The sequence below is a fragment of the Entelurus aequoreus genome, linkage group LG13 (genome assembly GCF_033978785.1).
Source record: "Entelurus aequoreus isolate RoL-2023_Sb linkage group LG13, RoL_Eaeq_v1.1, whole genome shotgun sequence".
Lineage (NCBI taxonomy): Eukaryota > Metazoa > Chordata > Actinopteri > Syngnathiformes > Syngnathidae > Entelurus > Entelurus aequoreus.
Genome location: NC_084743.1, coordinates 43,194,085 through 43,208,151, shown reverse-complemented (window position 1 = coordinate 43,208,151; position 14,067 = coordinate 43,194,085).

The window sequence follows — 14,067 nt, the reverse complement described above, 5'->3', positions numbered from 1 at the left end:
CTAAAACCATCAACTCTATTCCTCACTGGGATTTATCCAAAATGCTTTTAAGATATGCTCCTGGCCTTCAACATTATATATGCCAAGAATGTATAATATTGAAGTAACCTCGTCTCATAATACATGCTCCGTTTTTTCATTGGTCTGTTTCATTGATTTATTTCCCGATTGGACTAAACATGTACAATATGATGTGCAAATGTAATGCAGACACAAATACTATTCCAATGCAATACCAATAACTTAGGTATCAACAGCAAGCCCTGTGGAACAATGACGTTTTTTTTTGTTTATAGCGTTACTCTATATCATCATTACTGACATACTGATTATATATTTTTATTCATTATTGGCAGATCTGACGTTATGAAAATAATTAATACTCTGGGCTATCCTACTGAATACAGTGGAACATTGATTTACGAATTTAAATGGTTCTTGAGAGTTCCCCATAAGAAATAATTTAAATATGAATAATGGGTTAGTACACTCGGGAAGGTTTGTACACTTTGAACACAATATAAAGTCATATACAGTACTATATATCAGAGGTGTGGACTCGAGTCACATGACTTGGACTCGAGTCAGACTTGAGTCATGATGACTTTAGACTCGACTTGACAAAATGTAAAGAGACTTGCAACTCGACTTAGACTTTAACATCAATGACTTGTGACTTCACTTGGACTTGAGCCTTTTGACTTGACAAGACTTGCTTCTTTCCCCAAAACCCAAAGATTAAAAAGATATTCAGGAGCGCTCCGTATCTTTCATTGTGTACGTGTGTGTCTGTCAGCGTGTGTGCTGTCGGTACAACATCCAATCAAATTACATCCACGTTGTTTTCATCCGACAGCATTCAGCCAATCAAATTGCAGGACAACCAACGAAGAAGAGCTGTCAAACAACGCGCCATTGAGCAAAAATGGTACCAAAGATAGTTTTGTTCGGGTATAAAAACTGCGAGTTGGTCAACAAAAAACGAATTGCAGTATGCAAAACATGCGGTTCGAAGATTACAGACGGAGACGCAACAACTGCCAACTTCGTTCGACATTTGAAGATGCACAAAGAAGGGTACGTTTTGAATGTAAGCTAACGTTTATTGGCTAAGTAACGTAACTTTTATTTGCTGTGTAGTTAAATTAGTGAGGCTGTAAACTCACTGCTAACGTTATAACCATAGACATCTTATAAGGATACGAAGCATCGACCGCTACTGCCTACTGGCGCTGACGAGACGCAGGGCCGCCATTTTGGAGTGGTGATCCGCTCCACTCAGTGCAATTCATTTGGCAGGAGCAATGAACTGTCAGCGCGTTTAATTCATCTTACCTCACTGAAGACCACTGATTTTCACGCGCTTTTTTGTCATACGTGTAGCTATGATAAAGGACACATGTTTTGGCGTGTTTTATTATTCATAGTTTGCTTAACAGTAATACAATATTTGTATATGCTATAAGTGACCAGACGTCCGAGATCAAAACTGGGAATATAATCCCAGAGAAGGGGGGAAAAAAACAGTCAGCTATTTTTAAATTGAAGAAACAATATGATTAGGTTATATATACATGCGTATATCCTACATAAACAATGTATGTACATTAGATATCTATATATCTTAGGGACCTATAGACTGTATCTCTGTTGCTGCAGCAGCAGATAGTTTATTCTGTCTTGACACTTTGTATTGATATTTTATATTACATTCTTCCCTTAAATGATAATGTTTACAGTGATTGTTTTATATGTATTTTTTATGTATGTCGCTTTGGATAAAAGTGTCTGCCAAATACTTAAACATAAACATATATAAACACCTGAAAGTCTTTATATCAGCTAAAACCACCAATCTGTTTCACTGGATTCAGAATAAAACTAAATTCTGTCTTACCCAACAATGTTAGTATTTGAATATTATTACTTGAAGACTTATTCCTGGTTACAATTATATTGTTAAGAAAGTATTGTTTTATATTTTGCCTAAAAAGAGAATGCATCATAATCAGTGGCGGCTGGTGAATTTTGTTTTAGGAGGGGCTGAAAGTTTGTAAACCAAACCCCTGTAGGGGCGTCATCCTCCCCCAGAATATTTATTTGTGATTTTCACATACAATTATTGAAGATCTTTGCTCCTTCTCAACTCTGTGGTAATATTATTTTCACAAAATAGACCCAATAATCCCCCGATTCCTATTTTCAACAGTCTGCTCATTTGAGCAGGAAAACGCTGAACACCAGCCAGCTCATCTTTGTTTTCTACCTGTCAACTGTCAGTTTAGGTTGCTCGCCGGCTCCTCATCACCACGGCGGCCGAATTTCTCGCGTCACAGCAGCCAATGCTGCGTCTACTTATAAGATGTCTATGGTTATAACGTCATTGCAAACATGGCAATCTGTTTCGTCCACTGCAGTTTGCTACCTTATTCATACTTTTTGTCAAGTGATTTTTTTAAGCAGGGTTGCATGAGGTACCTACAAATAACGTTACGTTAGTCAATATATCACACACAGTAACGTAACGTTAGACGGCGGTCAGCAGCACCGCGTATTTTAGCCACCTACAAACAAACAAACAGTCAAATAAAGGTCAGTTAAAATGTATACTATATTAAGAATATGTGTACATATTGCATATGGCCCTGACATCTAAAAAGTACAACTCTGTTCATTGTTATGTTCATGTATTTGTTATGTTTTTCATGTGTACACACACATCAACACACATACAGTATGAGATGAGATCAATGAGATAAGGTAAGAACAGAATAGAAACTGCTGTGGAACTAGTTACAATGCAATATGCCATGGAAATACAATGTTAACACTTTTGTGCAAATAAGTACAGTTGCACTTGTTTTTTCAAGTATGTTTATTCTGTAAAGGAATGAGTTAAATGTTTAAAATAACTGGTTAATAGTGCTATTATGAAGTGCAATGTCAGCACTATTTTTTTTCCTGCAATTTCAAATACACTTGTTTTAATAAATAAATACAGCGTTTTAAAAGCATACACAATCTGTGTAAATATATTAGTCTGTGGTTAAAAGGACTTGAAAGGACTCGAAACTCAAAATGCAGGACTTGGGACTTGACTTTAGACTTTCCAGTCTTGACTTTGGACTTGACTCGGGACTTACTTGTCTTGACTCGGGACTTGACTCGGGACTTGAGGGCAAAGACTTGAGACTTACTTATGACTTGCAAAACAATGACTTGGTCCCACCTTTGCTGTATATCAAACAAACATAACAAGGGGGTGATGGATCAACTTTCTGTTTATCAACAAGCTGAACTGTGCTGTATGCGCTGCTCTGTCTACACGTGCACACACACAGAAGCCATTATGCTGCCCTCACAAACGATCAGAAATCCTTAACTTTAACAACCACGTTGCTGCAATAGTAAACATTTAAAAAGGTCAAATGCACCCACATGGACAAGGGGCTGAATGAAAGGAGCAGACAGGCAGAGGGAAAGAGAAGGACAGCGACTCGGGGGCCGGAGGGCCCACCCTACCACTCTCCTCTGTGTGTGCTTGTGTGCTCTTTCGTGTTTAAGGATGTAAATAAATGATAAATGATAAATGGGTTATACTTGTATAGCGCTTTTCTACCTTCAAGGTACTCAAAGCGCTTTGACAGTATTTCCACAGTCACCCATTCACACACACATTCATACACTGATGGCGGGAGCTGCCATGCAAGGCGCTAACCAGCAGCCATCAGAGGCAAAGGGTGAAGTGTCCTACGTGGCTTTCCTACTAAAAATACACGTACATTCATAAAATCCCGAAAAAAATCAGATGTATTAAAATGTTTGCACGCACAAATCCAAGCATGTTTCTTTGTTACATCGCAATCTACTTGTTAGAGTGTCAACCCTGAGATCGGTAGGTCGTGAGTTAAAACCCCGAGTCTTACCAAAGACTATAAAAATGGGACCCTTTACCTCCCTGCTTGGCACTCAGCATCAAGGTTTGGAATTGGGGGTTAAATCACCAAAATGATGGGTCAAATGCAGAGGGCAATTTCACCACACCTAATGTGTGTGTGACTATCAGTGGTACTTTAACTTTAACTTTAATCAGCCGCAGAAGTGTGCATGTCTTGGCAAGCTTAGACCACGCCCCCTTATAAATATGCAAATCATATTGAGATAGCCATGTGCTTGAACTCTGCACTCTATGACCAATCACAAGTCACTAGGAGGTGCTTTTTTTTCTCAATTTGAGCAAAGACAGCGATTGTCAGCCTGACATTTTCATGTCTCGGAAAACTGAACATGGGGGGGTGGGGGGGACAGAAGAAATGGTTGTGTCCGGAAGAAAGTGAAGAAGAAAAAACATTTGCGTGGCCAAAGATGAGTGTTTGAAAAGATAGTCGATACAATGAAACACAAAACTTTATGAGAGATGGATGACTCTGATTTCCCCCAATAGAATTTATAACAAAATGTGTTTATACAGTAGCCTGCTCACATGAGCTAGATTGATGTTTCATGTGAGGGCCCAGTGCCTGTAATATATTTTCCTTGCTGTGCAATAAGTCTGCTCTGGCGTCACACTTTAAACGTGTTGTGGCACAGTCACGGAGCCTGCTTCGTCAATCTTCCTCAACCATACTTGAGAGCGCCAATAATGTACAGTCGGCCTCTCTTTATAAAACTATTTTTTTCAATCCATAAGGATTCCCCCCTTTTTTCTCACTGGTCTGTTGGCTTTTGGGGACTCATTTTAAGTTAGCAAAATGGACAAAATTAGTCAAAAGGGGAAAAACACACACTGAAGTGCTGAGACATGCGAAAGTAAGTGGAATGCTCTGCTTCCGCTACAATGTTACACCCTGCGTTTTTGTCTGCAGGTGCGAAAATGAATGAATAAATTAAGTGTTCATACACAGCTGTCATGTCTGTGTTAATCATGTTTTTGTTTTGCTTGGGTTTTGGGCTCTTTTTTTAGTTCCTGGTTGCACTTCCTTGTTTGGTTTGGTTTCCATGGTCACCCATTAGTTTTCACCTGTCTTGTCACGCACCTGTTTCACATCCTCATGTCACGCACCTGTCTCACGTTTTCACTAATCATGTCACCAGTATTTAAGGCCATTGTTGCCAGGCAGTCGGCCTGGCGACATCACTCTGTTCACCCTCATGATCCATGCTGCTCTTCCTTTTGCCCCTCTTGTCATGTCAAGTAAGTTTTGTTATTGTTCATAGTTTTTTGCCTTTGTGCTAGTGTTTTGTTTTCATAGTCTAGTTTTGTACTTCCGCCATTGTGCGCGCCTTTTGTTTATCCCCTTTTGAGCCTTTTTTGAGTTAATATATTAAACATGTCCTCACCTGCACGCCACGTTTGGTCCAATTCCTTTGCACCACGGGAGAACAAACCACGCCACAGACCAAGTCTTGACAACAGCGACACGGTTCGCACACGGAGGCATAATCGGACCGATTCAAAAGTTTGTAAATTAAAAGATTCGCCAATAGAGAGGTTTGTAAAATCGAGGTTCCACTGAAATTGCCATTTTATCAAAATACACTCTCAAAATAATTGTACATTTATTTTATTTTATTATTCAATTAACAAACTCTGATAATACAGAAATTGAGCTACTCAAAATGTGTATTTGCTTCATTCCACGTGTGTAGAAGGTTCCTAAGCTGAACATGACTAATTTACCAAGAGTGAGTTTCTTGCATAGAATGAGAATATACATGGACATTAGCCGCGTGGAATTTATGCTATTAACATGTTGACATTGTCATTCAACTAAAAACTAATTTTAGAAATGAACAAATAACATCATGTGCTGAGGTAAAAAAAAAAGAAGAAAAAAAAAGACTTTTGAGTGACTGGTGACCAAGTGAAAAATAATGGAAATGGATAAGGGTTCAGTTCAGTTCAGTTTCAGTTTATTTCGAACATGCATACGATACAATGTAATAGATGGTAAATGGGTTATACTTGTATAGCGCTTTTCTACCTTCAAGGTACTCAAAGCGCTTTGACACTATTTCCACATTCACCCATTCACACACTGATGGCGGGAGCTGCCATGCAAGGCCCTAACCACGACCCATCAGGAGCAAGAGTGAAGTGCCTTGCTCAAGGACACAACAGACGTGACTAGGTTGGTAGAAGGTGGGGATCAAACCAAGCTCGCCCCGGAAACGTCGCCAAGGAAAGACTTCCGCGAGTGGACAGGATGCATCACTCCTGCGGGCTCCTCCCCCTCCGGGCGGAAATGGAAGTCAGCCAGCCTGGCAGCTCAAGGAGCACTCCACAGACCTGGAGATTTTTTTTCCAAATTCTTTACCGGTTCAATCCAAGCCACCCAAATTCCATGCCCCGCCCCCCAGGACTCAAGCCACGCCCAAGTCACAATTTTTTTTTTCACCCACAAAAGCCCAGGTGGGGGGGAAAGAAAGACTTTTTGGACAGTTGGGAGGGGAGGATTCTGCCCCCCTCCTGACCACCCTCCACCCACCCAAAGAAACGATTCCAGACCGCAGGGCGCGCGTCTGGTATCCGCTCCTTGAGGGGGGGGCTAGGGCTGGGAATTGTTCAGGTGGGGTGGCTCAGCATCGTCACGCCAAGCCACAGCCTCCAGCACGACCACCACCACCAGTCTTTCATCACGCCAAGCCACAGCCACCAGCTCGGCCACCACCACCTGTCTTTCGACCTGCCAAGCCACAGCCACCAGCACGGCCACCACCACCAGTCTTTTGACCTGCCAAGCCACAGCCTCCAGCTAGGCCACCTCCACCAGCTCCACGCCAAGCTCCACCACGCCAAGCGCCACCAGTCGCAGCTCCACGCCAAGCGCCACCAGTCGCAGCTCCACGACGCCAAGTGCCGCCAGTCGCAGCTCCACGACGCCAAGTGCCGCCAGTCGCAGCTCCACGACGCCAAGTGCCGCCAGTCGCAGCTCCACGACGCCAAGTGCCGCCAGTCGCAGCTGCACGACACCCAGTGCCGCCAGTCGCAGCTCCACGACGCCCAGTGCCGCCAGTCGCAGCTCCACGACGCCCAGTGCCGCCAGTCGCAGCTCCACGACGCCCAGTGCCGCCAGTCGCAGCTCCACGACGCCAAGTGCCGCCAGTCGCAGCTCCACGACGCCAAGTTCCGCCAGTCGCAGCTCCACGACGCCAAGTGCCGCCAGTCGCAGCTCCACGCCAAAAACAAGACACACCATGCCAAGACCAAGACACACCATGCCAAGACCAAGTCCAAGACCCCCCACCAAGACCAAGTCCAAGACCCCCCATGCCAAAACACACCATGCCAAGACCAAGTCCAAGACCCCCCATGCCAAGTCCAAGACACACCATGCCAAGACCAAGACACACCATGCCAAGACCAAGTCCAAGACCCCCCACCAAGACCAAGTCCAAGACCCCCCATGCCAAAACACACCATGCCAAGACCAAGTCCAAGACCCCTCATGCCAAGTCCAAGACCCCCCATGCCAAGTTCAAGACCCCCCATGCCAAGACCCATGCCAAGACCCATGCCAAGTCCAAGACCAAGTCCAAGACCAACCATGCCAAGTCCAAGACCAAGTCCAAGACCAACCATACCAAGTCCAAGACCAACCATGCCAAGACCAAGTCCAAGACCAACCATGCCAAGACCAACCATGGCCACGACAAGCTTCACCACGCCAAGCTTCGCCGCCTGCTTCATCTGCTGCTTCTACGCCTGCCATGACGACGACGCCGCACCTGTCTTCTCGTCGGCCACGGATATGGCCGCTGCCTGGTCGTCCGCCACGCCAAGTGCGCCAACGTCATCGTCTGCCACGGATGTGGCCCTTCCCGGGTCGCCCACCTCGCCTGTGGCGGCGGCGAGTGGAACGCCGCCGCCACATGACTATGCCTCGGTGGATTCGGGGCCACTTGGCCTGGCAACCCTCTGCCATGTCCCCCTCCCGCCCCCCTATGACTCTTGTTCATTTTTTTGTGTTGGGACATCTGGGATCTGTCCGTAAGGGGGGGGGGCTCTGTCATGTCTGTGTTAATCATGTTTTTGTTTTGCTTGGGTTTTGGGCTCTTTTTTTAGTTCCTGGTTGCACTTCCTTGTTTGGTTTGGTTTCCATGGTCACCCATTAGTTTTCACCTGTCTTGTCACGCACCTGTTTCACATCCTCATGTCACGCACCTGTCTCACGTTTTCACTAATCATGTCACCAGTATTTAAGGCCATTGTTGCCAGGCAGTCGGCCTGGCGACATCACTCTGTTCACCCTCATGATCCATGCTGCTCTTCCTTTTGCCCCTCTTGTCATGTCAAGTAAGTTTTGTTATTGTTCATAGTTTTTTGCCTTTGTGCTAGTGTTTTGTTTTCATAGTCTAGTTTTGTACTTCCGCCATTGTGCGCGCCTTTTGTTTATCCCCTTTTGAGCCTTTTTTGAGTTAATATATTAAACATGTCCTCACCTGCACGCCACGTTTGGTCCAATTCCTTTGCACCACGGGAGAACAAACCACGCCACAGACCAAGTCTTGACAACAGCGACACGGTTCGCACACGGAGGCATAATCGGACCGATTCAAAAGTTTGTAAATTAAAAGATTCGCCAATAGAGAGGTTTGTAAAATCGAGGTTCCACTGAAATTGCCATTTTATCAAAATACACTCTCAAAATAATTGTACATTTATTTTATTTTATTATTCAATTAACAAACTCTGATAATACAGAAATTGAGCTACTCAAAATGTGTATTTGCTTCATTCCACGTGTGTAGAAGGTTCCTAAGCTGAACATGACTAATTTACCAAGAGTGAGTTTCTTGCATAGAATGAGAATATACATGGACATTAGCCGCGTGGAATTTATGCTATTAACATGTTGACATTGTCATTCAACTAAAAACTAATTTTAGAAATGAACAAATAACATCATGTGCTGAGGTAAAAAAAAAAGAAGAAAAAAAAAGACTTTTGAGTGACTGGTGACCAAGTGAAAAATAATGGAAATGGATAAGGGTTCAGTTCAGTTCAGTTTCAGTTTATTTCGAACATGCATACGATACAATGTAATAGATGGTAAATGGGTTATACTTGTATAGCGCTTTTCTACCTTCAAGGTACTCAAAGCGCTTTGACACTATTTCCACATTCACCCATTCACACACTGATGGCGGGAGCTGCCATGCAAGGCCCTAACCACGACCCATCAGGAGCAAGAGTGAAGTGCCTTGCTCAAGGACACAACAGACGTGACTAGGTTGGTAGAAGGTGGGGATCAAACCAAGCTCCTTCAGGTTGCTGGCACGGCCACTCTCCCAACCGCGCCACGCGGTCCCCACGCAATAATGCATCACATATGGACAAGATGGCGGCGCCCTAAAAGGCAGCGGCTTGCAAACGCTCTTGGGAGTGTAGAGCGATTTGGCAAAAAACACCCGTCATTTCTGTCAATTTCATGGCTGGCTCAAAGCGTGAACAGTCTTGATCACATACGACCGACAGACAATTCTGGATGTGGATGGATCGGGTCGTTATAGACTGAAAGATGCAGGTACGGTGGACCTCCTCGCTAGCATGGGAATACTTTGCGGGCTACATCGAGCGGCCTTTGTAGCAGCGGAGTCAAGTATTAGCGGGGACCGCCAATGGAGGCGACGTAAGCGGTGTGAGCGGAAGCAGAAGCGGGGATGCCGAGCGGGGCTAACAACAAAGGGAAAAGCTAACCAAAGAAGCGTGGAGTATCCGGGTAAGAAGTCATTCAAACTAGAACTAGCCGGTGCCAGGCTGGATAATCCCTGCACACATAGCAATTCTCTTAGAATAAAACACAACTCACATATAGGGATGATACTCGAAACCGGTTTTCCCGGTTGTTTGACAAGAAAAGAACCGAGTCCTCGGACTCGAATCCCTTTTTGAGAACCGGTACCCGTTATCGAGACCACTATAGTAAAGGAAAATAGTTGATTCTTTATTCGAATCCCGTCCCGACCAGAAATGTTCCGTGTGACATCACAAGAAATCAGTCACGTAGCTCAGTCATTAGGCGCAGATAGGGAAAGCAGGAAAACAATGGACGGGAAAAAGCGCTCCAAGGTGTAATAAAGTTTAAAAAAAAAAGGTATAATCCATCGAATAACTTTACTGAGAGATTTTAGCAGGGTAAAACACATGACGAACACTTTTACGACTAACCGGAAAAGTAGCAACCAGGCTAGCAACGCACCTCCTTTACGGCAGCTGTCGCAACGTTCTTAAAACAGCCGCAGCACATACATATATATACAACACATCTCCCTTTTTTAACTTTTGTTTTTCTTTCCTTGTAAACAAAAAAAAATCACACTGTAGATGTGTTGTTTGTCTAATTATAAATAATGCAGACGAGGCGTGTTGGCTGAGTTCTTGACGTTTACTTTCACAGCGTGGCAACATGCAACACTTTTTGGGGCTCCGCGCATGCTCATAACTCCCGTTGCATGCTGGGTAGTGTAGTTGTTATATTCTCTAGCTCATAACATTTTCCCCCCTACAAAGAAATAATGTTAACTCAATAAAGTGTATTTCTTTTTTTAGGTTTAACTTTTCATTTTTTAGCATTGTAACCACATTTGCAAAGAACTTTTCTCTTCATAGAATTTTCTTTCAATAAAGAAATAAAGTGCAAAAATGTCAAAGCATCATAACAAACAGTTATGTCAAATAGCAGCAGAAGTGCACTTTTTGGAGAGCTGTATTATTTTCAGTTTTGTGCCCAAGAGACTGATTTTATTTAACACTATATTATTATTTATACACCTATAGTGATCACAGAGACAGTTTGTTTTTGTGTTACTGTATATATTTGTTTCTCTGAAAAATCCCACTTAATATACTTTGGGTAACAACAGTCAATATTTATTTATTTTATTTTATTTTTTTTAGGTGGGTAACAGTCAATATTTATTTATTTATTAGATTTTATTTTTTTATTATATAATAAAAGTGAGCTTTTGTTAAACCAAATATTGTGTGTTTTTTTCCATATACAACAACCTATCTGGACTCGATAAGAGAATCGATAAGGAATCGGTTCGATAAGAGGATTCGGTAATAGACTCGAACTCGATAATTCCTTATCAAACATCATCCCTACTCACATAATGTTTTTTCTTTTGTGACGGTGTCAGAGGCAGACATACATTGTACTGAGGTGGCTAACTATGATGCGTTCAGTTTATCGCAGCATCAAGCAAACAATCTGAAAATTCCCGTCGTATCAATTCCTAGATATGGTCGAAACTATTTAAAGTGCACTACGCATAATAAACGCAACATTATTAATATTGCTACTTCGGATAATTTCAACAAACAATCCTCAAAACAGCCCACTACCTATAATATGGGCTTTTTAAACATAAGATCATTATCTTCCAAAACGTTATTAGTTAATGAGGTCATTAGAGACAACAAACTTGACGTCGTTGGTCTCGCCGAGACCTGGCTCAAACCAGACGATTTTTTTGCGCTAAATGAGGCATCTCCTCCTAACTATACCAATTCACATGTTGCCCGTCCTCTTAAAAGGGGAGGGGGTGTCGCACTAATATACAATGAAAACTATAATTTTACACCTAACCTAAATAATAAATATAACTCGTTTGAGGTGCTCACTATGAAGTTTGTCACACCGCTGCCTCTCCACCTGGCTGTTATCTACCGCCCCCCTGGGCCCTATTCGGACTTCATCAGTGAATTCTCAGAGTTTGTTGCTGATCTAGTGACGCACGCCGACAATATAATCATAATGGGGGACTTTAATATCCATATGAATACCCCATCGGACCCTCCATGCGTGGTGCTCCAGACTATAATTGATAGCTGTGGTCTTACACAAATAATAAATGAACCCACGCATCGCAACAGTAATACGATAGATCTAGTGCTTGTCAGGGGTGTCACCACCTCTAAAGTTACGATACTCCCGTACACTAAAGTAATGTCCGATCATTACCTTATAAAATTCAAAGTTCTGACTCATTGTCAACAAACTAATAATAATAATAATAACTACTATAGCAGCCGCAACATTAATGCTGCCACAACGACGACTCTTACTGACCTACTGCCTTCGGTAATGGCACCATTCCCAAATTATGTGGGCTCTATTGATAACCTCACTAACAACTTTAACGACGCCCTGCGCGACACCATTGATAGTGTAGCACCGCTAAAGCTAAAAAGGGCCCCTAAAAGGCGTACCCCATGGTTTACAGAAGAAACTAAAGCCCAGAAATTATCATGTAGAAAGCTGGAACGCAAATGGCGTGCGACTAAACTTGAGGTTTTCCATCAAGCATGGAGTGATAGCTTAATAACTTATAAACGCATGCTTACCTCAGCTAAAGCTAAATATTACTCAAATCTCATCCACCTCAACAAAAATTATCCTACATTTTTGTTTAGTGCAGTAGCATCGCTAACCCAACAAGGGACTCCTCCCAGTAGCTCCACCCACTCAGCAGATGACTTTATGAATTTCTTTAATAAGAAAATTGAAGTCATTAGAAAAGAGATTAAAGACAATGCATCTCAGTTACAACTGGGTTCTATTAACACAAATACGACTGTATATACGACGGACACTGCCCTCCAAAATAGTTTCTCTCTCTTTAATGAAATAACTTTGGAGGAATTGTTAAAATGTGTAAATGGGACAAAACAAACAACATGTTTACTTGACCCAATTCCTGGGAAACTTATCAAGGAGCTTTTTGTATTATTAGGTCCATCAGTGTTAAATATTATAAACTTATCGCTTTCCTCTGGCACTGTTCCCCTAGCATTCAAAAAATCGGTTGTCCATCCTCTACTCAAAAGACCTAACCTCGATCCTGACCTCATGGTAAACTACCGGCCGGTGTCCCACCTTCTGTTTATCTCGAAAATCCTCGAAAAAATTGTGGCACAGCAGCTAAATGAACACTTAGCGTCTAACAATCTCTGTGAACCTTTTCAATCCGGTTTCAGGGCAAATCACTCTACGGAGACAGCCCACGCAAAAATGACTAATGATGTATTGCTAACGATGGATTCTGATGCATCATCTATGTTGCTGCTTCTTGATCTTAGCGCCGCTTTCGATACTGTTGATCATAATATTTTATTAGAGCGTATCAAAACGCGTATTGGGATGTCAGCCTTAGCCTTGTCTTGGTTTAACTCTTATTTTACTGACAGGATGCAGTGTGTCTCCCATAACAATGTGACCTCGGACTATGTTAAGGTAACGTGCGGAGTTCCCCAGGGTTCGGTTCTTGGCCCTGCACTCTTTAGTATTTACATGCTGCCGCTAGGTGACATCATACGCAAATACGGTGTTAGCTTTCACTGTTATGCTGATGACACTCAACTCTGCATGCCCCTAAAGCTGACCAACACGCCGGATTGTAGTCAGCTAGAGACGTGTCTTAATGAAATTAAACAATGGATGTCCGCTAACTTTTTGCAACTCAACGCTAAGAAAACGGAAATGCTGATTATCGGTCCTGCTCAACACCGACATCTATTTAATAATACCACCTTAACATTTGACAACCAAACAATTAAACAAGGCGACTCGGTAAAGAATCTGGGTATTATCTTCGACCCAACTCTCTCGTTTGAGTCACACATTAAGAGTGTTACTAAAACGGCCTTCTTTCATCTCCGTAATATCGCTAAAATTCGTTCCATTTTGTCCACAAGCGATGCTGAGATCATTATCCATGCGTTCGTTACATCTCGTCTCGATTACTGTAACGTTTTATTTTCGGGCCTCCCTATGTCTAGCATTAAAAGATTACACATGGTACAAAATGCGGCTGCTAGACTTTTGACAAAAACAAGAAAGTTTGATCATATTACGCCTATACTGGCTCACTTGCACTGGCTTCCTGTGCACCTAAGATGCGACTTTAAGGTTTTACTACTTACGTATAAAATACTACACGGTCAAGCTCCTGCCTATCTTGCCGATTGTATTGTACCATATGTCCCGGCAAGAAATCTGCGTTCAAAGAACTCCGGCTTATTAGTGATTCCCAGAGCCCAAAAAAAGTCTGCGGGCTATA